Raw genomic sequence first — 7652 nt, forward strand, 5'->3', positions numbered from 1 at the left:
GTTGGGGTGAGTCCAGAGTAGTGGCCATTGGTTGGGGTGAGTCCAGAGTAGTGGCCATTGGTTGGGGTGAGTCCAGAGTAGTGGCCATTGGTTGGGGTGAGTCCAGAGTAGTGGCCATTGGTTGGGGTGAGTCCAGAGTAGTGGCCATTGGTTGGGGTGAGTCCAGAGTAGTGGCCATTGGTTGGGGTGAGTCCAGAGTAGTGGCCATTGGTTGGGGTGAGTCCAGAGTAGTGGCCATTGGTTGGGGTGAGTCCAGAGTAGTGGCCATTGGTTGGGGTGAGTCCGGAGTAGTGGCCATTGGTTGGGGTGAGTCCGGAGTAGAGGCCATTGGTTGGGGTGAGTCCGGAGTAGTGGCCATTGGTTGGGGTGAGTCCGGAGTAGTGGCCATTGGTTGGGGTGAGTCCGGAGTAGTGGCCATTGGTTGGGGTGAGTCCGGAGTAGTGGCCATTGGTTGGGGTGAGTCCGGAGTAGTGGCCATTGGTTGGGGTGAGTCCGGAGTAGTGGCCATTGGTTGGGGTGAGTCCGGAGTAGTGGCCATTGGTTGGGGTGAGTCCGGAGTAGTGGCCATTGGTTGGGATGAGTACGGAGTAGTGGTCATTGGTTGGGATTGGTGCGGAGTAGTGGCCATTGGTTTTAGCAGTTAGTAGATCATTAGTGAGTTTTAGGAGGGCGGTGTTAGTGGAGTGTAGTGAGTGAAAGCCAGACTGTAAAGGGTGAAGAAGGTTGTTGTCGGTGAGGTGGGAGCTCAGGCGATTGTAGACTAAGAGTTCTAGGAGTTTAGAGGTAAATGGCAGCAGGGAGATGGGTCTTAAGTTGTTCAGGTTGGTGGGGTCCAGGGTGGGCTTGTTAAGTATGGGAGTGATGTGCGCATGCTTTAGAGGGGAGGGGAAGGCACCAGTAGAGAGGGAGAGATTGAAGATGTGAGTGAGGGAGCATAGGATGGAAGAAGAGGGTGACTGTAGTAGTTGTGAGGGGACAGGATCCAGGGGGCAGGTAGTGAGATGGACTTCTGAGAAGACCTTAGTGACCTCTTCAGTAGTAGCGAGGTCAGAAGAGGAAATGTTGAGGGAGGTTTAGTATAAGGTATGCTAAGTGGGATGGATGTCTGTGCAGTGGAGATGCCCCTACAAATTGCATCAATCTTGTTTTTGAAATATTTTGCAATCTCATAAGCAGTGGGTGAGGTACTGGGTGGAGGTGGAGAAAGTAGAGAGTTAAAAGCAGAGAAGAGATGATAAGGACTGGATGACAAGGTATTGATGAGAGTGACAAAGTCGTCTTGTTTGGCAGCATGAAGGGAGGAATTGTATGTGAAGAAAGCAGATTTATATCGGGTGAACGCTTGCTGAGATTTGGATTTACACCACAATCGCTCCAGCGCACGACTGTCTCTTAAGATGTCTGGTGTGGTCAGTCTACCAGGGATGTAATGGTCGGGGCCTGATGCTTCGTGTTGTTAGGGGAGCAAGGGAGTCTAATGTTGATGACAGTGAACTGTTGTAGACAGCAGAGGGCAGGTCAGGGCAGGACAGGGGAGAGATTCTGTCATAGAGTTGGTCAGTTGCAGAGTGGAAAGGAGCCGGGTTCAAGTTGTGAAGGTTTCTGCAGGTAATTGTTGGCTGCTTGGAGGGATAGGTGTTTGAAGACGAGGAGACTGTGAAGGAGATGAGATTGTGATCAGAGAGAGGAAAGGGGGTGTTTGTGAGGTTGTAGGGAGTGCAAAGATGGGAGAAAACAAGGTCTAATGTATTCCCATCAGAGTGAGTGGAGGACGGTATACATTGTGCTAATGCAAGAGATGAGGTTATGTTGAAGAGTTGGGATGTAGCCGGGTTGTTGACATTAATAGGGATGGTAAAATCTCTGAGAATGATAGCGGGTAGTTCAGAGGAGAGAAAGTAGGGTAGCCAGGCGGAGAAATCATCAAGAAAGCGGGACACGGGTCCAGGAGGCCGATAGATCACTGCAATCCTCAGAGAAATGGGAGAAAACAGCCGGATGCAGTGAGTCTGGAAAGAAGAGAAGGATAGAGAGGGAGGGTTAGGGGGGACTTGAAAGGTGCTCAGTGAGGATAGAAGCAAACCAACCCCACCACCTTTCTGACCACTGGGTCTGGGTGAGTGGGTCCAGAGGAAGCCTCCATAGGAAAGTGCTGCGGGAGAAGCAGAATCTGCTGCTTGGAGTCAGGTTCCTATAATTGCTAGTAGAAGAGGTTAGGAGAAGGAGGGTGCCTGGTGTGGGGGTGAGATAGTGGAGGTCCAGGGTTTGGGGAGATATTCCCAGAGATTAGGAGGAGGAGGGTGAGGAAAGTAAGATGGGAGCAGGATGTACATGAGTGCACATGCCTTCCAGTGCTGGTGTTTGGGTCAGCAGGAGAGTGAAGTATCAGCAGGAGGTGGCCTCCACTCAGTATCCTCCACCCCTCTCTGCCAATCCCTCCAATCAGTGTCCTCCACCCACCTCTGACAATCCCTCCACTGGCCTCCACTCAGTATCCTCCACCCCTCTCTACCAATCCCTCCACTGGCCTCCAATCAGTGTCCTCCACCCCTCTCTGTCAATCCCTCCACCGACCTCCATTCAGTATCCTCCACCCCTCTCTGCCAATCCCTCCACTGGCCTCCATTCAGTGTCCTCCACCCCTCTCTGACAATCCATCCACTGGCCTCCACTCAGTATCCTCCACCCCTCTCTACCAATCCCTCCACTGGCCTCCATTCAGTGTCCTCCACTGGCCTCCACCCCTCTCTGCCAATCCCTCCACTGGCCTCCAATCAGTGTCCTCCACCCCTCTCTACCAATCCCTCCACTGGCCTCAATTCAGTGTCCTCCGCCCCTCTGCCAATCCCTCCACTGGCCTCCATTCAGTGTCCTCCACCCCTCTCTGCCAATCCCTCCACTGGCCTCCACCCCTCTCTGCCAATCCCTCCACTGGCCTCAATTCAGTGTCCTCCACCCCTCTACCAACCCCCCCACTGGCCTCCATTCAGTGTCCTCCATCCCTCTCTGTCAATCCCCCTACTCAGTGTCCTCCACCCCTCTGTGTCAATCCCTCCACCGGCCTCCATTCAGTGTCCTCCACCCCTCTCTGCCAATCCCTCCACTAGCCTCCATTCAGTGTCCTCCACCCCTCTACTGGCCTCAATTCAGTGTCCTCCACCCCTCTCTGCCAATCCCTCCACTGGCCTCCATTCAGTGTCCTCCACCCCTCTCTGCCAATCCCTCCACTGGCCTCCATTCAGTGTCCTCCTCCCCTCTGCCAATCCCTCCACTGGCCGCCATTCAGTGTCCTCCTCCCCTCTCTGCCAATCCCTCCACTGGCCTCCACCCCTCTCTGCCAATCCCTCCACTGGCCTCCACCCCTCTCTGCCAATCCCTCCACTGGCCTCCACCCCTCTCTGCCAATCCCTCCACTGGCCTTTACCCCTCTCTACCAATTCCTCCACTGGCTTCCATTCAGTGTCCTCCACTGGCCTCCACTCAGTATCCTCCACCCCTCTCTGCCAATCCGTCCACTGGCCTCCAATCAGTGTCCTCCACCCCTCTCTGCCAATCCCTCCACTGGCCTCCACCCCTCTCTGGAAATCCCTCCACTGGCCTCCACCCCTCTCTGGAAATCCCTCCACCCCCCTCTGCCAATCCCTATACTGGCCTCCATTCAGTGTCCTCCACGCCTCTCTGCCAATCCCTCCACTGGCCTCCATTCAGTGTCCTCCTCCCCTCTGCCAATCCCTCCACTGGCCTCTATTCAGTGTCCTCCTCCCCTCTCTGCCAATCCCTCCACTGGCCTCCATTCAGTGTCCTCCTCCCCTCTCTGCCAATCCCTCCACTGGCCTCCACCCCTCTCTGCCAATCCCTCCACTGGCCTCCACCCCTCTCTGCCAATCCCTCCACTGGCCTCCACCCCTCTCTGCCAATCCCTCCACCCCCCTCTGCCAATCCCTCCACCCCCCTCTGCCAATCCCTCCACTGGCCTTTACCCCTCTCTACCAATCCCTCCACTGGCTTCCATTCAGTGTCCTCCACTGGCCTCCACTCAGTATCCTCCACCCCTCTCTGCCAATCCGTCCACTGGCCTCCAATCAGTGTCCTCCACCCCTCTCTGCCAATCCCTCCACTGGCCTCCACCCCTCTCTGGAAATCCCTCCACTGGCCTCCACCCCTCTCTGGAAATCCCTCCACCCCCTCTGCCAATCCCTATACTGGCCTCCATTCAGTGTCCTCCACCCCTCTCTGTCAATCCCTCCACCGGCCTCCATTCAGTGTCCTCCACCCCTCTCTGCCAATCCCTCCACCGGCCTCCATTCAGTGTCCTCCACCCCTCTCTGCCAATCCCTCCACCCCTCTCTACCAATCCCTCCACTGGCCTCCATTCAGTGTCCTCCACTGGCCTCCACCCCTCTCTGCCAATCCCTCCACTGGCCTTAATTCAGTGTCCTCCACCCCTCTACCAATCCCTCCACTGGCCTCAATTCAGTGTCCTCCACCCCTCTCTGCCAATCCCTCCACTGGCCTCCATTCAGTGTCCTCCACCCCTCTCTGCCAATCCATCCACTGGCCTCTATTCAGTGTCCTCCTCCCCTCTCTGCCAATCCCTCCACTGGCCTCCACCCCTCTCTGCCAATCCCTCCACTGGCCCCCACCCCTCTCTGCCAATCCCTCCACTGGCCTCCACCCCTCTCTGCCAATCCCTCCACTGGCCTCCACCCCTCTCTGCCAATCCCTCCACTGGCCTCCACCCCTCTCTGCCAATCCCTCCACTGGCCTCCACCCCTCTCTGCCAATCTCTTCACCGCTCTCTGCCAATCCCTCCACTGGCCTCCACCCCTCTCTGCCAATCCCTCCACTGGCCTCAATTCAGTGTCCTCCACCCCTCTACCAACCCCCCCACTGGCCTCCATTCAGTGTCCTCCATCCCTCTCTGTCAATCCCTCTACTCAGTGTCCTCCACCCCTCTGTGTCAATCCCTCCACCGGCCTCCATTCAGTGTCCTCCACCCCTCTCTGACAATCCCTCCACTGGCCTCCACCCCTCTCTACCAATCCCTCCACTGGCCTCCATTCAGTGTCCTCCACTGGCTTCCACTCAGTTTCCTCCACCCCTCTCTGCCAATCCCTCCACTGGCCTCCAATCAGTGTCCTCCACCCCTCTACTGGCCTCAATTCAGTGTCCTCCACCCCTCTCTGCCAATCCCTCCACTGGCCTCCATTCAGTGTCCTCCACCCCTCTCTGCCAATCCATCCACTGGCCTCTATTCAGTGTCCTCCTCCCCTCTCTGCCAATCCCTCCACTGGCCTCCACCCCTCTCTGCCAATCCCTCCACTGGCCCCCACCCCTCTCTGCCAATCCCTCCACTGGCCTCCACCCCTCTCTGCCAATCCCTCCACTGGCCTCCACCCCTCTCTGCCAATCCCTCCACTGGCCTCCACCCCTCTCTGCCAATCTCTTCACCGCTCTCTGCCAATCCCTCCACTGGCCTCCACCCCTCTCTGCCAATCCCTCCACTGGCCTCAATTCAGTGTCCTCCACCCCTCTACCAACCCCCCCACTGGCCTCCATTCAGTGTCCTCCATCCCTCTCTGTCAATCCCTCTACTCAGTGTCCTCCACCCCTCTGTGTCAATCCCTCCACCGGCCTCCATTCAGTGTCCTCCACCCCTCTCTGACAATCCCTCCACTGGCCTCCACCCCTCTCTACCAATCCCTCCACTGGCCTCCATTCAGTGTCCTCCACTGGCTTCCACTCAGTTTCCTCCACCCCTCTCTGCCAATCCCTCCACTGGCCTCCAATCAGTGTCCTCCACCCCTCTACTGGCCTCAATTCAGTGTCCTCCACCCCTCTCTGCCAATCCCTCCACTGGCCTCCATTCAGTGTCCTCCACCCCTCTCTGCCAATCCCTCCACTGGCCTCCATTCAGTGTCCTCCTCCCCTCTGCCAATCCCTCCACTGGCCTCCATTCAGTGTCCTCCTCCCCTCTCTGCCAATCCCTCCACTGGCCTCCACCCCTCTCTGCCAATCCCTCCACTGGCCTCCACCCCTCTCTGCCAATCCCTCCACTGGCTTCCCGTTGCTCAACGGATAAAATTTAAAACTCTGACTTATAAAGCCATTTATAAATCCGCCCCAAATTACATCACCGATCTTGTCTCTAAATGTCACCCAAACCGTCCTCTCCGCTCCTCGCAAGACCTCCTACTCTCTAGCTCCCTTGTCTCCTCCTCCCATGCTCATCTCCAGGACTTCTCCAGAGCTTCCCATCCTATGGAACTCTCTACCCCAATTTATCAGACTATCGCCTACTCTGCTCACTTTTAGGCGATCTCTGAAAACCTCTCTCTTCAGGGAAACCTATCCTGCCCTCAGCTAATAATGGAATATTCTATTCTTCCAACCAGTCCATCCCCACAGTTACAATGTTTGGTACCACTAGCCCCTCCCTCCGAGATTGTAAGCTCCCAGGATCAGGGCCCTCCTATCCCTCTTGTATTGATCTGTATTGTTGCTGTATTGTCTCCCGTTATATTGTAAAGTGCTGAGCAAACTGTTGGCGCCATAAATCCTGTATAATAATAATTACCTCCTCTACTGCCATGTCCAGCAACCTCTCCGATCTCCTTCAGACCGCATGCAACTTTGTGTCTTTATTCCATATCACTTCCTGTTTGTACCTGACATCACTTCCTGTCTGTCCTCTCTGTATTCCATAGAGAAGTCCTGTCTGGGTAGTACAAATGAGATCACCATCTTGTGGAGTTCAGAGGAACTGCAGCCCCGAGAAATGTCCCCTAATAACCATTCCAGCATTGTATCTACCTTACAGGGATATCAGTAAAGTGCCAAAATAACTAAAAAAAAGTAAGAAACAATAAATCTAACTCTTATGCAACCAACTGTTTAAAAAGATATTTTACTACAGATAGAAAAGTCTTAAAGACACAGAACACAAGATAAAAACAAAGGAATACATAATAAAACAGCGACCCCAAAATCAGATACACTACCCAGAATGTCCCGTCCTCCATATCAGAGACCGAGACAGACTACCCATAATGTCCCGTCCTTCATATCAGAGACCGAGACAGACTACCCATAATGTCCCGTCCTTCATTTCAGAGAGAGACAGACTACCCAGAATGTCCCGTCCTTCATATCAAAGAGAGACAGACTACCCAGAATGTCCCGTCCTTCATATCAGAGAGAGACAGACGACCCAGAATGTCCCATCCTTCATATCAGAGAGAGACAGACTACCCAGAATGTCCCGTCCTTCATATCAGAGACCGAGACACACTACTCAGAATGTCCCGTCCTTCATATCAGAGAGAGACAGACTACCCAGAATGTCCCGTCCTTCATATCAGAGAGAGAAAGACTACCCAGAATGTCCCGTCCTTCATATCAGAGAGAGACAGACTACCCAGAATGTCCCGTCCTTCATATCAGAGAGAGAGACAGACTACCCATAATGTCCCGTCCTTCATATCAGAGACCGAGACAGACTACCCAGAATCTCCCGTCCTTCATGTCAGAGAGACAGACTACCCAGCTTATCCCATCCTTCATATCAGAGAGAATGACGGACTACCCAGCATGTCCCGTCCTTCATATCAGAGAGACAGACTACCCAGAATGTCCTGTCCTTCATATCAGAG

This window comes from Staurois parvus, unplaced genomic scaffold (genome assembly GCF_062004578.1).
Source record: "Staurois parvus isolate SC_StPar_1 unplaced genomic scaffold, SC_StPar_1.0 ptg000223l, whole genome shotgun sequence".
In the NCBI taxonomy this organism is placed as follows: Eukaryota; Metazoa; Chordata; class Amphibia; order Anura; family Ranidae; genus Staurois; species Staurois parvus.